General features: G+C 43.4%; 1 long non-coding RNA gene across 1 annotated transcript; it reads left to right on the top strand.

Annotated features, from left to right (window-relative positions):
• The first annotated feature begins 4769 nt into the window (after positions 1-4769).
• Positions 4770-11400, top strand: LOC125525513 (uncharacterized). Its single transcript, XR_015611580.1, has 8 exons — positions 4770-9797; positions 9969-10064; positions 10149-10211; positions 10316-10389; positions 10610-10629; positions 10706-10765; positions 10852-10912; positions 11012-11400. It is a non-coding gene; the product is annotated as an uncharacterized LOC125525513 (long non-coding RNA).
• The last annotated feature ends 9055 nt before the right edge of the window (positions 11401-20455 follow it).

Here is a 20455-nt window from a genome sequence, read left to right as displayed (position 1 = left end):
AGAGAGACGTACGGCCGCGGCGATGACGACGGACGGCGGCGGCGTTCGGGGCGGTAGCGCGAGACGACGACGACGGGCGGCGGCGGGGACAGCGACGATGACGACGGACGACGGTACGGGCGACGGGCGGCGACGACGGGATCGAGCGGCGCGCGCGACGGAGGTTGGAGACGAAGTGCGGAGTTGAAACTGAAATTTTCGTAAGTGCTACATATATAGGATTGGCCTTTAGTACCGGTTCGTGGCTCCAACCGGTACTAAAGGCCTATTTTCCCCAGGCCAAGCGGCGGGAAACGAAGGCTTTTAGTACCGGTTGGAGGCACCAACCGGTACTAAAGGGGGGGCCTTTAGTATCGGTTGGTGGCTCCAACCGGTACTAAAGGGTGTGCGCTGCCAGGCGAGGGGCGCAGAAATTTAGTCCCACCTCACTAGCCGAAGGACGCACACACCTGCTTATAAGCCCCGCCGCCGCTGCTGTCTCGAGCTCCTCTCTAAAGCAGGCCTTCTGGGCCTACCTCTGCTACTCTGCCCTGTGGGGCCTATTGGGCTTGCGGGCCTGCATCCTGGCCTAACAACAGGTTGGGTTTCTAGTCGTATGCAGGCCGCTGTGGCCCAGTAGGTGGGCTTTTTTCATTTAGTTTTTTCTTTTCTGCTTTATTTATTTTGTTTTATTTATTTTTAGTTGTTTTTTGCTGTATTTAGAGTTTGCGCTGCCACCCCAAAATTTAGCCCCACCTCGTCCGGCGAAGGGCAGCCGCACTGGTTTATAAACCCAGCCGCGGCTACCTCTTCGAACTCCTCTATATAGCAGGCTTCTAGGCCTAATTAATTAGGGCACGCTGCCCTGTGAGTCTGCTGGCCCTTCTGGGCCTGCATTTGCACACCCTAGGTCTGGTAGACCCACAGGGCAGTGCGCCAACAAATTTATTATAGTTTTTTTTCTGCATTACTTATTTTCTTTTATTTATTTTTGAGTAGTTTTTTATATAGTTTTTTCTTTTCTGCATTATTTATTTGCCGTGACCCTCTCTACTCTTTCGCGCATGCTATGCGGGTGATACGATGATACCATGCCAAGTTTCAACATTTTCAGGATTCATTTTGTAGTGATTTTCAATTTCACGGTCATTTAGCTCTCTAAACAATTAGGTAAATGACCGAAAAACAACAAATGATGTCAGAACATGTTGGAAATTGATGACGTCGCTTTAAATGCTGCATACTGAACACAAAAGAAGTCCGGAGTTCAAATAAGTTTAAAAAACATTGAAGTGGCCATGTAACAGAGGTGCAATGCTGGTTAATTTGCTTCAAGCCATTCGGAATAGTGTAGACTGCAGTAAGCCACTGCACATAGCTCAGTGCAATCTATGCTATTCCGCAAGGTTTGAAGCTAATCAACATGTATATGAGCATTGCAACTCTTCGTCATTGTCTGTGCACTCACGGCTTATAAACCGCTCATACTGCCTCTCTCTTGGCGAGGTGGGACTAAAAACAACTTGCCATAACCTCATCAATTTCCTCTTGAAGCTTGTCCTTACCTTTTTGCTTGTAGTCTTATGATGGAAGATCATCTTGAGCTTGTGTCCCCTTGAAGGAAGTAGGATACTTCTCTTGCTGAGGAACAAACTTTGTCTTGGGGTATTGATCTTCTTCCCACTCAACTCCATTGGCATTGAACTTTCGTTCAAAACCAACACCTTGATTCTTCCGGTGCCTTCCTTGCTTGCGCACAATTTCCTCGAATTGCTTACTCCCGGCAAGGCTTTTGTACACTCCTTTCTCTATAATTCCCTTCAATAAGCTATTTTCTTACTCAAGTGTAACTTGGCTAAGAGAAACATTAGTGGAATCAAGAGAACTACTAGAAGCAACAATGTTAGATCTTATGTCACAAAAAAGAAGTTGTATCAAACCTTTTATGTCGGATCTAGAACAAACCAATCGGTATCGCCATCATACAGCCCTACCGTGGCTCGTGATGCATATATATGCATATCAAATGCACGGTTGGACGTATGATGGCGAATCCGAATGATTTGTATTCAGTCAATGAACTGGTAGATGTATGCAGTCGATGAACTGGTAGATGTATGTAGTCGATGAATTGAAAGACTTATGTAGGGAAGGCGAGAGATGGGCTATATATAGGGTCGTCTGGCTCACAAAGTGATTGTGGTAGTTTCGATCCAACGACTCACATGAGCTAGGAAGAAACACACCCTTGATCTAACGACTCGCAAGAGCTAGAAAGAAACACACGATCCGTGTGATTCTTCCTGATTGGTGGGATGCACATTAGTATCGGTTCGTGCCACGAACCGGTGCTAAAGATTGGCAACGAACCGGTACTAATGGTAGTAGCCCGCCTAGCCGTTGGAATCGGCACTAATGGTCACATTCGTGCCGGCTCAAATTCAAACCGGCACTATAATGTGCTTCACATTTGACCGTTTTTCTACTAGTCAATAGAGTTTGCCAAACTTGAGTTTCCCAAGTCACTTACACAAAAAGCTATGATTCATGTTTGTCAAATCCATAATTTCCAAACCACAACAACCTTGAGGCATAACAAGTTTTAAATGCTGCATACTGAACACAAAAGAAGTCCGGAGTTTAAATAAGTTATTAAAAATAAAAAAGAGGTGCAATGCTGATTAATTTGCTTCAAGCCATTCGGAATAGTGTAGATTGCACTAAGCCACTGCACATAGCTCAGTGCAATCTATGCTATTCCGCAAGGCTTGAAGCTAATCAACATGTCGGTGAGCATTGCAACTCTTCATCATTGTTTGTGCACTCACGGCTTATAAACCGCTCATACTGCCTCTCTCTTGGCGAGGTGGGACTAAAAACAGCTTGCCATAACCTCATTAGTACCGGTTCGTGGTACGAACCGGCACTAAATGGTGATGGTGGGGCCATAGCCTGACCGCAGGATGACACAACCTCTTTAGTACCGGTTCGTGGCATGAACCGGTACTAAAGGTTCGCCACGAACCGGTACTATTGATCGCCGCCACGAACCGGCACTAATGTACACATTAGTGCCGTCTCAAATACAAACCGGCACTAATGTGCTTCACGTTTGACCCTTTTTCTACTAGTGAAGAGGAGGTCAAGGTTGTGCTGCAGGGTTACACAAGTATAGTTTGAGCAAAAAATTTGGGGCTCCCTACACCAATGGGCCGAATGGCATGAGGGAATTTTCACATCATCCAAGCGCAACTTCTGAAAGGAATGGTGCAATCTGGAGAATTTTCTAATGGCGGCAAAGAAATCCTCATCAAGGCAGTTATGCAATCCCCACGTGGATGGATGTCTTAAAACTTCCCGGGCCTTTATGAAGAACTCATGAAAATCACGATAGAGTTTTGATGGGGTGCAAGCAAAGATATCCATTGCACCCACTAGATCTCATGGGGATGCATGATCCATCCCAAACCTTGTGGTGGTATGGGTTTCTGACATTTACATCAGGTCACACTCGGCACAAACAACACCACACCACACCACATCTGATTCACATCCTCCTCCGAGGACCACCTCCGCCATGACGGCGACCTCTAGTGCATTGTTGGAGAGCCTCTCGACAGAGCATAAGCACGAGCTGACCGCCTTGAGGCCGGCTGACAGGGTTGCCGTGTGAGGCAATAGAGGTCGGCCTGCCGGCCTACTCCTCGGAGGTCTTCGACGATGGAGACAGCCTCCGACGACGAGTCGCGTCCCCTGCCTGCCCTGTTCCATGACGACTTGACCATGGAGCATGTGCAGGCGCACTTCATGGATGCCATGGCGGAGCAGCAGCCGGTGCCACAGTCGATGTTAGGGTTCTGGCAGGCGCAGGAGGAACAGGTTACAACTTCTCCCTCCTCAAGTAGGATCGGCTAATGGAAGGCCAAATCTATGGCCAACTCGTGAAGGAGGAAACCGGGGCGGCCAAGGCCGCGGAGAACCCCAACTTCATCACCGAGCAACGGGTGTTTGTACAAGGTCGCGCGCGCTCGTGCCACCTGCAACGCGCGGCCATGGCACAGTCGGACGCGAAGGCAGCGCAAGCGATCACAGACGAGACTGTTGGCAGCTGCGCACCCTTCGCGCTGCCAATAAAGTTTCGAGGGTACCGATTCCACGCCGAGGCATGTCCGTCCATGTCCATCATCGATCTCACGTGAACCGGTGACGGACAGGCTGCAGACTCCAATGAGGAGCGGTAGGGCATGTGAGGCGGCGAGGCCTCGACTCCCGTGAGCCGATCCGTGTCCCATGTTCTACTCTTGCTCATCGGCGGCCGCACTTTCATTCCGTGTGGCTCAGCTGGCCGCCCGACATGGGCACGGAAGGGAAGAATAAGGACTCGCGAGGACGTGTGCCACCTTAGATTTGCACTAAGTTTAGGTCCGGTCGCTTCTATTTAATGAAATATGCCAGAAACGTAAAAAAAAGTCGTCTGATTCAGATAAAAATTATTCAATTTGCATGTATTTTATCCGGCTTGTTTAAATACGGTTGAAATGTACGCGGGCATGGTTGGACGACCGACTCCGTGTTCCATTTTCTCGTCAGAAAAAAGGATACATATCCATTTCATGGTCAGCGTTTGAGATGGCCTAATATGGTATGGCATGCCAAGGCCTGCACTAAAAAAACAATTTCTTTTTGAGAATACCAAAAAAAAACATTTCCAAGACACGGCGCGTGGATGGGCACCGCAACGGTAAGAAATTGCCCTGCCCGCTCCACTTTCCTTTTATTCCGCCGCCAGGCCACGCGCGCCTCGGCCAAGGACAAGCCTCCGGCTGCCGCTGCCGCCACCGCCTCTGCCCCGGCTATAAAGCCGCGCCCTTTGGCCGGCCCGCTCCGCTCCTCCTCCTCTCTTCCTCCGCGCCGCGCCTCTCGCCTCCTCGCCGCGCCCTGCCCGGTCCGCTCCTCCTCCTCGTCTTCGTCCGGGCGGCGCCTCTCTCCTCCGACCTCCCCGCAGCGCTCCGGCCGGTCCGCTGCTCCTCCGCCCTTCGTCCGCGCCGCGCGTCTGCCCTCCTCGAGCCGGGTTTCATCTTGCTCGCCCTCCTCGGTCGATTTGCCCGTCTAGAATCGCGTGTCCGGATTCGATTTTGCTTGTCCCCGGTCGATTTGCCCGTTTGATTTTGCTCGCCGTCGCCGGTTTAGATAGCTAGAGAACCCCGCCTGATTTGATTTTGCTCGTTCTTGCCGTCGTTCGTTTAGGAGCGCGTCTGATTTGAGTTTGCTCGTGCTCTGTCAGTTCGTCAGCTTTAGAGTCGCTCCCGAGTTGATTTTGCGCGTCCCCGCCGTCGTCAGTTTAGAGTCGCTCGCCTCTGATTTGGTTCTGCTCGTCCTCGCCGTCGTCCGTTTTCGTTTTTGCTCGTCCTCGCCGTTGCCCCGACGCGCCCGCGTGTTCTTGGTCCGTCTCGTCGAGGGTCTCCCGTCTGGTTTGCGATTCAGAAATTTCTGCGTGTGCTTCTGTTATCTGAGAGTCGCTTTGGATCCTGCGTTTGAGCGTGTTCGTGTCAGCTCGAGCGTTACAGGAACGGTCGGGTCTTGGTTTTGAAGTTGGATTACGGGCCGGAGATGGAGAGACGGAGAGCGATTGTCAGTTTGGCGTGGTAGTTCAGATCGGTTCCTAGGCTCCTGCGTTGTTCGTCGGTTGTTGTCTGATCTCAAACGGCCAGCTTGTTCGTGTTAGCCTAGATGCTCCGGTTCCTATGTCGATTCTGATTGTACCAGCTAGCTTGTTTCACTTTCGTCAGGCCAGATGCAGGGGTGATTTTGTTCTGATGGGTGTTAATTTATGTTCTTTCCAATCCAATTGGTTGGTTACTTCCTATCATGCTCTGTTTATGTTCCCATATATGCTGATGTGTGTTCAGGGGTGCCATTTCGAGCAGGCAGGCATAGCAGAAAGTTTTAAAAGAGTGCAAATCATGTGGCTTGCTGCTTGACTAATTGAACACCTGCTGCTACTACTGTAGGACAAGGTTTCCTTCTTTTATTCCTTCTGTTGCTATTTCCATTTTCATATAGGAGTACACTAGATGAATTGCTTCTAGCCCCTTAGACTTCGTTCTGATTGCATAGCATTACTCCAGAATTTTGTCATTGCACACATGCGCATATAATTCTGCTATGAGCATAACTTCCAGAATTTATTTATCTGTGGAAGCACCTTCATCACATGTTTTCTATCAATGCTGCTCATGTCCCTTTTGTTTGTCCTGTTAAATTTTATGCCATCAACTTGGAGCAAATTTTGTACTCACTGGTTCAAATATCAAGAATGCTGACTTCTGTAATTGTCCCTATGTAAGCCATGCACTTGGGAAGCCTGGGCATGACTAGGATTTGGATTGCTTATAGATTTTATGCTATGCTTGTTTATAACCTAGTTGTGACCTAATATAGTGCAAATCTGCTAATTTTTTAATTTAATTCATGTTCAACGCAAGTAGGCTTTGTTTGTAAGTGGTATTTCTTTTGCGTGTGCATGAACATTCATGCTGTCAATTTTTCTTATCATAATCATTTACTGTGGTGTTTGACAATACATTTCTGCTGTTCTTTGTTCCCTTTTGAGGTTCACTAACTCAATTATGCATGAGATATGATATCAATTACTGCTGTCCAGTCACTGAAATAATGCTTTTCTTGCTTTGCCTAGACTTTGTGACAAGAATAAGCATGTGTCTCTGTGCCTACAAACTTGTGGGTAGTGCCGTAGTGATGATGATCTAACTAGCTTCCTGTTTTCAGGAATGAAGATCTGAACTACCCTCACCCCTCTACAGAAACCAGTTTACTCATTCAGTTTCTGGAACTTCTTTATAGCTTTCCGAGCTTACTTCGGTCTTGCATGTATTAGCTTTCTGTTTGTACCCTTATCTATGTCTGTCTCTTTGTGTGTTTCTTGTGTGCAAGTGATCCATTGTGTGTGTCTGACTATGTGTCTGACTGTGTGTGTGATGTGCGCCTATCTATGTGTGTTTCTTTGTCTGTTTCATGTGTGCAAGTGCTCCATTATCTGTGTGACTGTGTTTAACTGCTTGGATGTGGTGATTCTGATTGTGTTACTGCTTATATGATCTGTCCAATTGGTTTCTTATTCATGCTTTGCTTGTGTTCCAATGTCGTCTCCCCATATATGGGGATGTGTTCAGGGATGCAAACCATTTAGGCTTCTCTCCTGCTGATAGATGATGATAGGCTGAGCAGAATAGTTTGACTCTTGTAACACTCACTTGCTTGGCTTCCACTCCTTTGTGTGGCCGATTTGGCATCCAATGCATCTCATGCCTATCTTATATATCTCACTCACTCATCACAGCATCCTTTTCCATGTTTTTGTTCCTTTTTTTCTTATCATAATAATCATGTATAATCATGTATGTTTCTTTGTGTGTTTCTTGTGTGCAAGCGATCCATTGTGTGTGTCTGACTGTGTGTGTGTGTGATGTGCCCCTATCTATGTATGTTTCTTTGTCTGTTTCATGTGTGCAAACGCTCCATTGTCTGCATGTGACTGTGTTTGACTGCTTAAATGGGGTGATTCTGATTGTGTTACTGATTATATGGTCTGTCCAATTGGTTTCTTGTTCATGCTTTGCTTGTGTTCCAATGTCGTCTCCCCATATGTGGGGATGTGTTCAAGGATGCAAACCATGTAGGCCGTTTCGAGCAGGCAGGGATCCGGAGACGTGCACTGGTCAGGCTTCTCTCTTGCTGATAGATGATGACAGGCTGAGCAGAAAAAATTGATTCTTGTAACACTCACTTGCTTGGCTTTGCTTGGCTTCCACTCCTTTGCGTGGCCGATTTGGCATCCAATGCATCCCATGCCCCTTTCCCTGTTTATCTCACTCACTCATCACAACACCCTTTTCCCTGTTTTTGTTCCTTAGTTTTCTTATCATAATAATCATGTTTACCGTGGTGTTTGACAATACATTTTTTGTGATATCTGTGTTTCGTTATGTCTTATGTGGATATCATATACTTTTTTTGTATTACTGATGTCCAATCACTGGAATAATGCTTCTGTAAGTATTTCAGGTAGGATATAGACAAATGTCACATTTGCTCTTCCTTGCATTGCTAAGGACACTGATGGGTTGGGTTTGCTTACAGCGCAGGTATATTTATGGTTTTTACATTTTGTGATGCTGCTGTCTGTAGTCCCAAAACGCTTATTTAGCAATGTTTTCCTTGTTCACTTCACAAGATTATGTATTCATGCTGATAGTAGTATGTTACTCTTTCCAGGACCGAAATTTCTATAAAGAATCATTGGAATATGCTTTTTACATTTTGCTATGCTGATGTATGTAGTCCCAAAATGCTTATTTAGCCATGTTTTCCTTGTTCACTTCACAAGTATGTTACTCTTTTCAGGACAGGTAATTCTATAAAGAATCATTGGAATATTTCTTTGAGAAAGAAGATAGATGTCTATGGCACCAGAAATATTTTGGCAATTCCAAGACTCTTCTGAGGGTCATCTTGATCTGAACAACTCATCATTCTAATTTTAGCTCGCCTCTACGGTCATACAAACTGGCATGCCAAGGACTGCTCAGGGTTCCTATCACTTTCTGTTTTACCAACTAAGGCAATCAAATTTTGATCTTCAGCTTGCAAATTTATCACCTTATGGGAGGGAAAGTTTTGCATGGACATGAGCTCTGATTGTCTACATATATACTTGAATTGCTTTGGATTTGTCGGACTACTTTTCTCCATGATGTTCTCCATGATTCAGTTGATTTGTTAATTTGAGTATTTTCCTGGTGAGTTCCTCAGGTTCATCTTGTGACACAAAATACAATTTTGGTACATGCAGATTCCGAAATTTGGTGATAAAGAAAAGGTACATCCTAATTTGCTCTCTGCGCTCTTACACTTGACTTCGTTTATATAACAGTAGCGGCCTCCTAGCATGTAGTTGGGTAATGCAGAGAGAGGTTTGGAATCGAAGAACTAAAATAATGCAGAGTTGAAGGTTCTGAACGGCAAGCTTGAACAAATGGTTTACTTTTGCTCATGTCTTCGATTAGTTTCATCCTATCTATGTCTGTTTCTTGTGTGCAAGCATTCCATTGTGTCTGTGTGACTGTGTGTGTGACCGTGACTGTGTGTGTGACTGACAGTTTGTGTGTGTGACTGACTGTGTGTGTGTATTTCTTTGTCCGTTTCTTGTGTGCAAGCGCTCCATTGTGTGTGTGTATGTGTGTCTCTGTGTGTGTGTGTGTTGTCTGACTGACTGTGTATTGACTGTGACTATGTGTGTGTGTGTGTGTGTTGACTGACATTGACTGTGTGTATGTGTGTGTTGACTATGACTGACAGTTTGTGTGTGTGACTGACTGTGTGTGTGTATTTCTTTGTCCGTTTCTTGTGTGCAAGCGCTCCATTGTGTGTGTGTGTGTCTCTGTGTGTGTGTGTTCTTTGATTGACTGTGTATTGACTGTGACTGTGTGTGTGTGTGTGTGTTGACTGACTGTGACTGTGTGTATGTGTGTGTTGACTGTGACTGTGTGTCATTGTGCAAGCACTCCATACCTCTGTAGTTGGTAGTATCATTGCCCTTTGGACACTCTTCAATGCATTGTTGTATATTTTCCTGCCACAAGTATGATGTTTGTGCTCAGAATGATGTATATGTAGAATCCAGCGGTGGATGGAGGTTTTCATGATGGCTAATCTGATTTTTTACGGTTCTGATGGTGTGCTTCTGGTGTTTGAACTGAAGCCGTGGATTGCCCATCAACCTGGTCTGTGTTTGTATGGTAATCCCTCTCGAATTTAACTCCTTCCAATATTTATCTCACGGCTGGTAATACCTTATGAATGCATATCACACATTTTAGCTAGTTATATAGTAATGCCATACTCTTTTGGACGTTCTGTATATTCAAGTGTGGTGAGCTCACATATTCTGTCAGTATCTACCTATGCAGCTGAATTATTTCCAGATAGGACAGAGGTGCAATGTTTACATCCATGGCAGAAGGTTCTTCAACACTGCACTCATCGAAGGTCGTTGGACTCAAGAGGTTTGCCATTGCACTCCTGACTTTGCTTGAGAAAAAAAACATCTTGCACATTTTATAGTTATATTTATGATATTTTTTCTACAGGAGGATGACAAAATAATTGACCTTGTAAACAAGTATGGACTAACAAAATAGTCTCATTGCAAGGTATTCTTTTGATTGTTTTATTTTTATATGGTTTGCTGAAATGCATTTCCCCCCTATGTGCAAGGTAAACACACTGGTAACAATTCTCTATTGATGCATTGCAGGTCAGCTACCAGAACTTCCTGCTGCTGATCCTGGAATGTTTCCGAACATGTTCAATTTATCCGCTCTAGGACAGGTGACTAATGTGCTCCTTTTATGATTCAGTGTAGCTAGTACTCAAATCATGGATAGTCCATTCTGTCATCACAACGCGACCAGATTCACTCTGATTTGCAGTTTATTTGGTGATGGCAGAATGAACCCACCTGTGATCTATTATGCTTCTTTATTATTCAATGTTTTGTTATTACTTTCTAATTCTTTCTTTCCTTTGCATCGATCCACTTGCTATGCAGCCACTGCCATGACACAGTAGGTATGCTTGATTTTTTTCTTTGTGCTTGAGATTTTTCTTGTTCTGTGATGCATATGTCTGACTGCTCTTTTCTTAGGTTACTCGTTATTCTCGGCGTGTTTACTTTGGTGGACTTCCTCCGATTGCTAATGAACAGGTAATTGCCTTGAGTAACTTGTTATTTCTTGGCATCTCTTTCTCTATTCGCAGTCCGTGCTAACTATTTTGTTCTTCTTTTTTCAGATGGCTGCTCTATTCTTCAATCAAGTTGTGGCTGCTATCGGGGGAAACACATTTGGTCTAGGTGATGCAGTTGTTAATATGAAGCTGATTTTTGAATTCATTCAAAACATCATAGTTGTTAATATGAAGCTGATTTTTGAATTCATTCAAAACATCTTAGGTGGCATAATCATCTGAATCCAAACATATGGAAGGATGCTTGGACTACTGAGGAGGAACATGCACTGATTAATGCCATAAGGTATTTGGGAATAAATGAGCAGAAATAGCAAAAGTTATTCCTGGAAGGTACTGCATGCCAAACAACTTACATTATGGGTCTTGCTTGTAGTATTAGCTTTCTGTTTGTGCCCTTTGTGTGTGTGTGACTCACTGTGTGTGACTGTGACTGTGTATGTGTGACTGACTCTGTGTGACTGCTACCGTGTGTGTGACTGAATCTGTTTGTGACTGTGACTCTCTGTGTGACCGACTGTGTGTGTGTGTGTTTGAATTAGTATTGCATTTGCTTGATGGTCTGTGCTGTATGCTTTGCTTGATGGTGTGTCTTGAATGCTTTGCTTGATGGTGTGTCTTGAATGCTTTGCTTGATGGTGTGTCCTGAATGCTTGTCTCTCTATGTGACCGACTGTGTGTGTGTGTGTGTTTGAATTAGTATTGCATTTGCTTGATGGTGTGTGTTGTATGCTTTGCTTGATGGTGTGTCTTGAATGCTTTGCTTGAATGATTGGTGTTGTATGTTTTGCTTGATGGTGTGTCTTGAATGCTTTGCTTGAATGATTGGTGTTGTATGTTTTGTTTGTTGTGGTGTAACACTGCCTTTGCCGGTCCCAAGCCCGGATGTGAAAATGTGGAGGGAGCTGCATTGATATTGCATTTGCTTGATTGTGTGTCCTGTATGCTTTGCTTGAATGATTGGTGTGTTTCTATAATTTGTGTTTTGTATTGTTCTGGTTTAACACTGCCTTTGCCGGTCCCAAGCCCGAATGTGAAAATGTGGAGGGAGCTGCAGTTATCTTCTTTGTATTGTTTGTATTACACACAGTTTGCATTACCTTCTTTGTCGTTACTATCCTGATTGAACATAATGTGATAGCATCTGATGAAGCTTTGAAATGCATCCTTCCTTGCTATGAAAAATCTAGGCATGCCAGGAACTTCGTGATTCCTCTCTCAAGCTGTATGAGGTCATTGTTTTTTCCAAATAATATGAGGTCAATGTTTACTAACGATAATACCGAAGGGAAGCGAATGTTCGATTGTTCTGGGTGGTGTATGGAAATGCAGTGCTATCTGTTCGGCTGTATACAAATTTTCTGACCATAGAATTCGTCTCGTGTCCTAAATTAATCCTACTAGTTCTAAATCTTGTCAGTGTGGATGTTCTTTTTTCTGCTAATGTATATTGTCAAGTAAAAACGTCAGTTGTTTCTTCCAAGCAACTGGGCGCTGCTAGCTAAGGCAAGTTGAGTGACTGATGTCCTGAACACTATAGAACTGACGATAGTTCTATACTGATCTTGTGTGAACGTGCTCTGCGCCCTCGGATGCATCACACGGATCTTGGCGCCAGGATCGCCATGTGAAGCGTAGAAATTGTTTGCGCTAACTGTCGGCTGAACGACTCGCGCTCCTCCCCGCAGGTAATTCTTTTTTTTTTACGGGTGCCCTGCAGGTAATTCAATATGGTTTTTTTGTTTGCGCTGGCGATTCGAGCGTCTTTGACCGCTCGGAGTCAAGTTCATTGGCTCTAGCATTGGGCTAAGGCGTATACTGCTCTGCCACCCCCTCTACTCTGTTTTCTGTAGGGTTCATTCCCCCGTGGGGTTCGATGGATGTTAAGCAGTTGACATGGCGGCGACGATAACCAGAGGTTGTCGACATGGCATCGCAATTGCTATCGTCGCGGTGGTGATTTGTGGTGTCAGGATAGGGTTACCAAGATGTTGGAGTTGTCGCGATGGGGAGGGCCGTAGTGTGCTTGGGATTAAGTGCGGCGAGCGTCGTGGCCACAACCGCAATAGGGCCATGGGCATTGGCGCGGTTGATTTTTGCGATTTTGTTGGGGCTGTGAAGGGTTCGGGTTTTTGCGATTTTCTTTGTTTCTTAATTCTTTCTTCTCTTTTCCAGGCTGCAGCCCAACCACTTTCTAATTCTATTTCTTTCCTGCTTCCCTTCCATCCTTACGGGCCTGTCCCTTCCATCCTTACGGGCCTGCAGTCCAGCGCGCGACTGTTTTCCTTCTCTTTCTCTGCCTTTGTACGCTCTCACTTAAATTGCAGAGGCTATATCTCGCTTATAGCGAATCTTCCTTCGGTCTTGCCTGAAGCGCGTCTATAGTTTCGGGCCGGCCCATTTCGCACTAAAATAAATACACTAGAGAAAAAGGGCCCCGCAGGAATCAATCCCACGACGTCCTAGCTGTAGCGTTGCGCTGCTAGCCACATGTCCACCATCGGGTTCATGTCTAATTAGAAGGTCACAACCTTTGTTAAAGAAAAATCGTTGGGATTTTTTTTGTTTTAATTAGAAGGTCACAACCTTTATTTTCTCCACTTTTTTTTTCTTTCTCATTTTTCATTTGTTTTCTTTTGATTTATCTCAGGTTCTTATTGTTTTTCTATACACATTTTCGGTATATATCTAATACACATTTTTTAATATACATGTTTAATATTTTTCAAGTATAAGATTAAGATTTATTGATTAACATTTACTGAATACATGGTCAATATTTTTTTAATATACAATTAACAATTTTCAAATGCTTGCTTCAAATTTTTTAAATAACCGATAACAATGCTTAATACAGGGTCAACATTTTATATGTACACATTTTACGCTTTCTTTTTTCAAATCCTTGATTAACAATTTTGAAATACAAGTTTAACATTTTTTCAATATATGGTCAACATTTTTACTATATACATTCAACATTTTTTGAAATGCTTGATTTTTATGTACACATTAAACATTTTTTGAACATATGGTCAATATTTTTTATACGCTTGATTAAAATTTTTGTATACACATTTTCAAATTTCTAAATGGCTGTTTAACATTTTTTAAATATTTGTTTTCAAAACATTCAAATGTTTGATTAATATTTTTAAAATGCATGATAAACTTTTATATTTTTTATACATTTTTAGTATACATGAGAAAAGATTTCTCTTTGTACATTTAACATTTTTCAAATGCTTGCTTAGCATTTTTTAAATGTTTTATGAACAATATATATTCGTAAGTATAAACGAAAGTAGAAAATGAAAACAATAACAAAAATGAAAAACATGGAAAAAGAGGCAGTGGCCTCCCGTGCACTGGGCCGACCCATGCGCTCGCTCGACTTCATCGACTCGCCGTGCCCTACTTACATAAGGGAAACATGCATCCATATGATAGAAATCCCTCCTATTAGTCCCTTTAATTCGAGTAAATAGCATAAAACTACTATAGTTCGGGCTAAGGTTCCAAAAAACTACTGCTTTTATTTTTTCGCTGATAACTACCAACTTTGTTGCCAGCTGTTTCAAAACCCCTAAATGACCAAGTGCTTTAAAATTGATCGCGATTATGACAAGGATGGCCCACTCGTCAGAGATGACGTGGCTTAAAATGTCAACACCGTTATCTCTTCTACTCACCCCGTATTCTTCTTCATCTATCTCTCTTTCTTCCTCCCGCCGCTCGTCGCCAACCATGGAGGACCATTGAATATATGGTCAATATTTTTTCTGTACACGTTTAACAATTTTCATATGCTTGATTAAAATTTTGCAAAGACAAGTTTAATTTTTTAATACATGCTCAACATTTTTGTATACACATCTAACAATTTCTAAATGCTTGTCTAACATTTTTAAATACTTGTTTTTCAAAAAATTCAAATGCTTGGATTAATATTTTTTAAATACATGATTGATTTTTTTACACATGTTATATTTCTTTGTATACATTTTTAGTATACATTAGAAACTTTTTCGCTATGTACATTTAACATTTTTCAAATGCTTGCTTAGCATTTTTTAATGTTTTATGTAAAATATTTTTAATATATTTATTTGGAATATTCGTAAGTACATACATTTCTCGTTTTTCATTGATTTTCTTTTGTTGTTTCTCAGGTTCGCATTGTTTTTCTATACACATTTTTGGTATATATCCAATAAAATTTATTCTAATATACATGTTTAATATTTTTCAAAAACAAGATTAAGATTTATTGAATACATGGTCAACATTTTTTTCAAATATACAGTTAGCAATTTTTAAATGCTTGATTAACATTTTATAAATACCCCGTACCATTTTTTAATAATCAACGTTTTTTATGTTCACATATTACACTTTCTTTTTTCAAATCCTTGATTAAATATTTTGAAATACAAGTTTAACATTTTTTCAATACATGGTCAACACTTTAACTATATGCTTGATTAATATTTTTTCAAATGCTTGATTAACATTTGTTCAAATGCTTGATTAATATTTTTTGAATATATGGTCAATATTTTTTCTGTACACATTTAACATTTTTCATATGCTTGATTAAAATTTTAGAAAGACAAGTTTAAAAGTTTTTTAATACATGGTCAACATTTTTGTATACACATTTAACAATTTCTAAATGTTTGTCTAACACATTTTAAATACTTGTTTTTCAGAAAATTCATATGGTTGGATGAATATTTTTTAAATACATGATCAATTTTTTTACACATGTTATATTTTTTTGTATACATTTTTAGTATAACATTAGAAACTTTTTCTCTATGTACATTTAACATTTTTCAAATGCTTGCTTAGCATTATTTTAATGTTTTATGTAAAATATTTTTAGTATATTTAGTTAGAATATTCATAAGTATAAACGAAAGTAAAAAAATGAAAAACATGAAAAACATGAAAAAAAGAGGCAGCGGCCTCCCGCGCACTGGGCCAGCCCATACGATCGGGCGGCTTCATCGAGTCGGAAGGTTACCTCGCTGTAAGTGAGTTATAGCCATGGCCTACTTAGATATAAGGGACATACATATGATGAAAACCCCTCTTTACTTAAACAAGGGAAACATACATCCATATGATGGAAACCCCTCCTATTACTCCCTTTAATTCGAGTAAATAGTATAAAACTACTACAGTTTGGGCTAGGTTTTCAAAAAACTACTGGTTTTATATTTTCGCTGATAACTACCAACTTTGGGGTCGACTGTTTCAAAACCCCAAATGACCGAGTGCTTTAAAATTGATCGTGATTATGACAAGGATGGCCCACTCGTCGGAGCTAACGTGGCATAAAATGTCAACACCGTTATCTCTCTTACTCACCCTGTCTTCTTCCTCTATCTCTCTTTCTGCCTCTCGCCGCTTGCCCCCAGCCATGGAGGACCTCGGGCTCGACGCGCATGCTTGCCACCTTGGTCGGTCGACCGGTCGCAGAGAGCGACGCCGCCGGCGGGCAGCCCGCCTTCCCCCTCTCTCGGCAGAATGACCATGTCCAGGGAAGCATCCTACCCAAGTTAGGTGACCTTTGCTGGTTGCTATAGATGGACAGGGCCAAGGGAACATCGCACACAGAGCTACGCATGATGGTGCTCGTGCGCCACCACCTGCTGCTATCCTCGGCTCCTCACCACCCCTGGTGTGGCCGCTCGTCGCCGCCAACTATTGTGCCCACCGGCCACTCGCTGCCCCTGCTTTGAGAGTATGAGGCTATGTAGGGAGCCGCTGCGTGCTAGTGGCCGCACCAATGGGGAGCCGCCACATGCTGCTGGACATGAGCCGTCTGAGGCCCTGCTGCTGACCGCGCACCCCTAGTTAATGTCTTGGAGCTCAGCCTCTTCAGGTCACCGGCTGGGGAGGGAATGGAGGGGAGTGGGCGGTGATTCTACTAGGGAGAGGACGGCGGCCGGTTGCGGGAGAGAGGTCGAGCTGGATCAGCCTAGGGACCTGATTTACAAGGACTTGGTTGCTTTTTTAAGGAAATTACAGGGTCCTGATTGATTTTTTTGAAAAATATAGGTACTCAATTACTTTTTATAAATATTTGGGCCCCACCCATCATAACCAATGAATGGTCAACCTAACGGTGTTGACTTGTACGCAATGTGGACCTGACGGGTGGGCCACATGTGTCAAACAAACGGTTTAAAATTTAAACACTCAGTCGTTTGGGTTTTTTAAAACAGCGGACCTCAAAGTTGGTAGTTATTAGCAAAAAAATATATAAACCAATAGCTTTTTGGAACCTTAGTGTATCTTTTTATTGATAGCAGATGAGAGAATGAGTACAAATGAGATAGGACACATGCACGAACACAAGGCATGAAGACGGTGCCCAAAATAGTAAAGAAGAGAGACAAGGTGCTTGGCCCGTACAAGCAAAAGACACAGCTAAGCCCACTAACTAGAGAGGCGGTCCAAACCAACGTAACCACGAATCAAACACCGGGGACGCCCCGAGCATCAGGGGAAACCCTAGATCGGACGGCGATGGTGCCACAGCGTTTTCCTTCTAATGTAGGAAATCATGTGGTCACTAATTATTACTGAAAACTTATTAGCACTATATATTTTTCCCGTCGCAGTTTACACCGTCTGATGCGTCAGGTAATAAGAGTACTTTCAGACTTGCAACCCCGGCCCTCGATCATCTCGACTATTCCCAGGCCACAGCTCTTGCTCTCGTACCCTACGTCTGCACTGCACATGTGCCCTGCTCCAGCACGCGGCTACTACTATACCCGTCTCCTCCGGGCTCCGGCCAGTTCTGCTGGCAGGTCGCTGCCAATGCATCTTGGCTTTGCACAGTTGCTCAATGGTGACACGCCAAAGACTCGGCAGTTCAATATATATATTCAGCTCATATAGCCAAGACTCGGCAGGCAGGTCGCGCTGCTGCACTCTCTTCAGTTCATATACCACAAACAACTGATATAGCTCCTGTATGTGATGCACCAACTGTAGCAAGGGTTGCAACAACTACTGTGAGGTAAACTGCTATTTGAACTACAAGACACGTATGTAGAGGAAAACCAGCTTAGCACGTCTTCCTCTTCTAAGAAGGTGGCAGCTGATGTGACCAAGAAAGAGTACTCACCAAGCGAAAGAGAGCAAAAAAAAAAAATCATACTTCTCTACTCCTAATGGAGCAGTTGGTAGTCTCGCTTTCAGGTTTTTTTCGTCCCACCACTTTCGTCCGGTTTTTTTCGTAGGTTAACCGTCGTAGATTTTTTTCGTCGCCTCTCCCACTTCATCGATTTATTTTCACTTCACCCTCTCACACAACGAAAAAAACTGAACGGATCAGAACTTTCCATACTGACATAAATTATTTAGTAATGTCTTTATGTAAAAGAATCAATCACAATCAATCTCTAAAGATCAAATCTAAATTAATTAATCTTCATAACGTTTGTTTCCTTCCGAATCACGTCCATAACTTTTCTTCCTTGTTTGGGCAGAAACTGTTTGGTAGCAGAGATTAGGAAGCTTCCTATGAGTGTAGTAATAGGAAGTATTCTTTTCTTGATGATTCGTTTCCATGCATGATGATAGTAAATTAGGCCAACATTCACCACTATTTATCAACGTCATCAAATCGTATCCATTCCTACCAGTTTTAAGGAAATCTGCTCGCTATGTCTTTTTTAAGGGGATCCGCTCGCTAAGTCGTCGTCGCAGATTATTTTCACAAGCAATTTCTCTAAAAAAAGGCATGGGTATTGGTAGTTGAACGCCCGCTAGGTTTTCCGCCTGTCCCATCCTCGCGCTGTGCCGCCGCCACCCGCCGAATTTCCAGCCACCCGAGCCCGTTAACTTCGCCAGCCATCGGGTCGACTGCCCCCGCCCCAAACACCCATCCCCGAGCACTAGCTATCACCGCGTTGCCGCCCCAAGCTCTACGCCACCGGGAACGAATCAAGCGCCGTCCCGACACCGCCGTCGCCAGCCCAGCACCTCCAGCCTTGCATGGACAGCAATGTGCAGTCTCCCTTGCTGCCTCACCTTCTGCCAGCGCATGCAGCGGCGGGGTTGGACGCGTGCGTGCTTGCTAGCTTGCTCTCCGTGCGTACGTACTTGCTCTGCGTGCGTCGCACCGGCCAATGCGCATGATGCGTGTGTGCTTGCTTTTCTGTATGTGTATGCCAGCGTGATGCATGTGTGCGTTGCTGTGTGTGTATGATATAGATGGCCCGAGTGTGTGCATGCTGTGCTCTGCTCTCTGCTGATCTATGTGTTGGTGCTCCTGCTATATGTTCATGCCATACAAATGAAATTTCTGTTAATCTTCTGACATGTTGAGTTGGTTCTCTCTGTCTTCTGAGGGGGTGAATGCAAAGCAGTCTATTAAGCCAGGCACTATTGCTGAGCTAAATTGACAAAAAAATATTGGTAGCCATAGTTGTAGTTTAAGTAGTAGCGAGTTGTCTGATATGTATAAAGAGCCCGTTGCAACTGAGCCCGTTGCTAAATTGACAAAAAAGGTCGCCAGTGTCACTTGATATGTATGAGAATATTAAATGTATTATTAACATGATTAATACTGAACTCTTAAAGTTAATGTGGCCCCGTTGCAACGCACGGGCGTTCTTCTAGTATGTATGAATTTACATTCTTTGGATTCTATATGCGTGCATGGCACATGCCTTTTACTAGTTTATTAAATGTGTGAGATGCATGCCAACATCTCGCATAATTAAAATGTGTTTAACCGCCTGAGTATCGCAGACAGTATGCCTACACAATCGTCCATGCAACCTGTCCGCATGATATCACACACGTTTGTTCTCTAGTGGGCGACCCACAAACCATCACACGTAATTTATAAAGTAGGCGATTCCTTCGTCACACACAGAGGATGCAATATGAGGGGCTTAATAATACTCCCCATCTCGAATTACTTGCTTGTATCTAGACACATTTTAATGTTAGATACATGATTTAAATAAATTTAAGACAAGTAATTTGAGACGGAGGTAATATGACTTTGCACCGATAGGGATGCACACGGCTACAACCAATTGGTGCCGGACAAGTGGATTTGCGAAGCGATGCTTGCAGCAACAACGACAATGACGAGAACAACACGACAGTGATCTATGGTACTGTGCGGTATTTGGTCGACGTCAAGGTCAGTGTCCCCAGTGAGAAAGAAGAGAGAGTCTGAACTAGAAGTTGTGGGGCCATGCAAAGGGAAATACTACCAATGACGCCAAACGACTCCCCCTGTCCTATAATATACATATATTCTGTATATGCTAGTGTCAAAAACGCTTTTTATATTATAGAACGGAGGTAGTAGTAACTACGAACTGATGTTACTTGATGCAATGCGGTGTCGATGCCTCGTAGGTGGCCAAACAATGGCCTAGTCCAAGTCTTCTGCCCAAGACCAGCCACAAAACATTCCTGTACGCCCAGGGGAAATGGAATTTCCTTTGCCGTATCAACCGGTGCAGTGTTCGCAGCGTATGGACCACGATTCCACGGGCGGGCAGGGTCCAGGCCCTAGTACAGTTTTTTCGTCAGTACAGTTTTTTCATGATGCCACGTCGTAAAAGATGAGAGTTCCTGACCACGGCCTTGCTTTCCTCCAAAC

This window comes from Triticum urartu, chromosome 7A (genome assembly GCF_056163025.1).
Source record: "Triticum urartu cultivar PI428250 chromosome 7A, HENAU_Tu73, whole genome shotgun sequence".
NCBI classification, from domain to species: Eukaryota; Viridiplantae; Streptophyta; class Magnoliopsida; order Poales; family Poaceae; genus Triticum; species Triticum urartu.
Note: the sequence above shows the minus strand (reverse complement) of the source record. Positions and strands in the feature narration are given on the sequence as shown.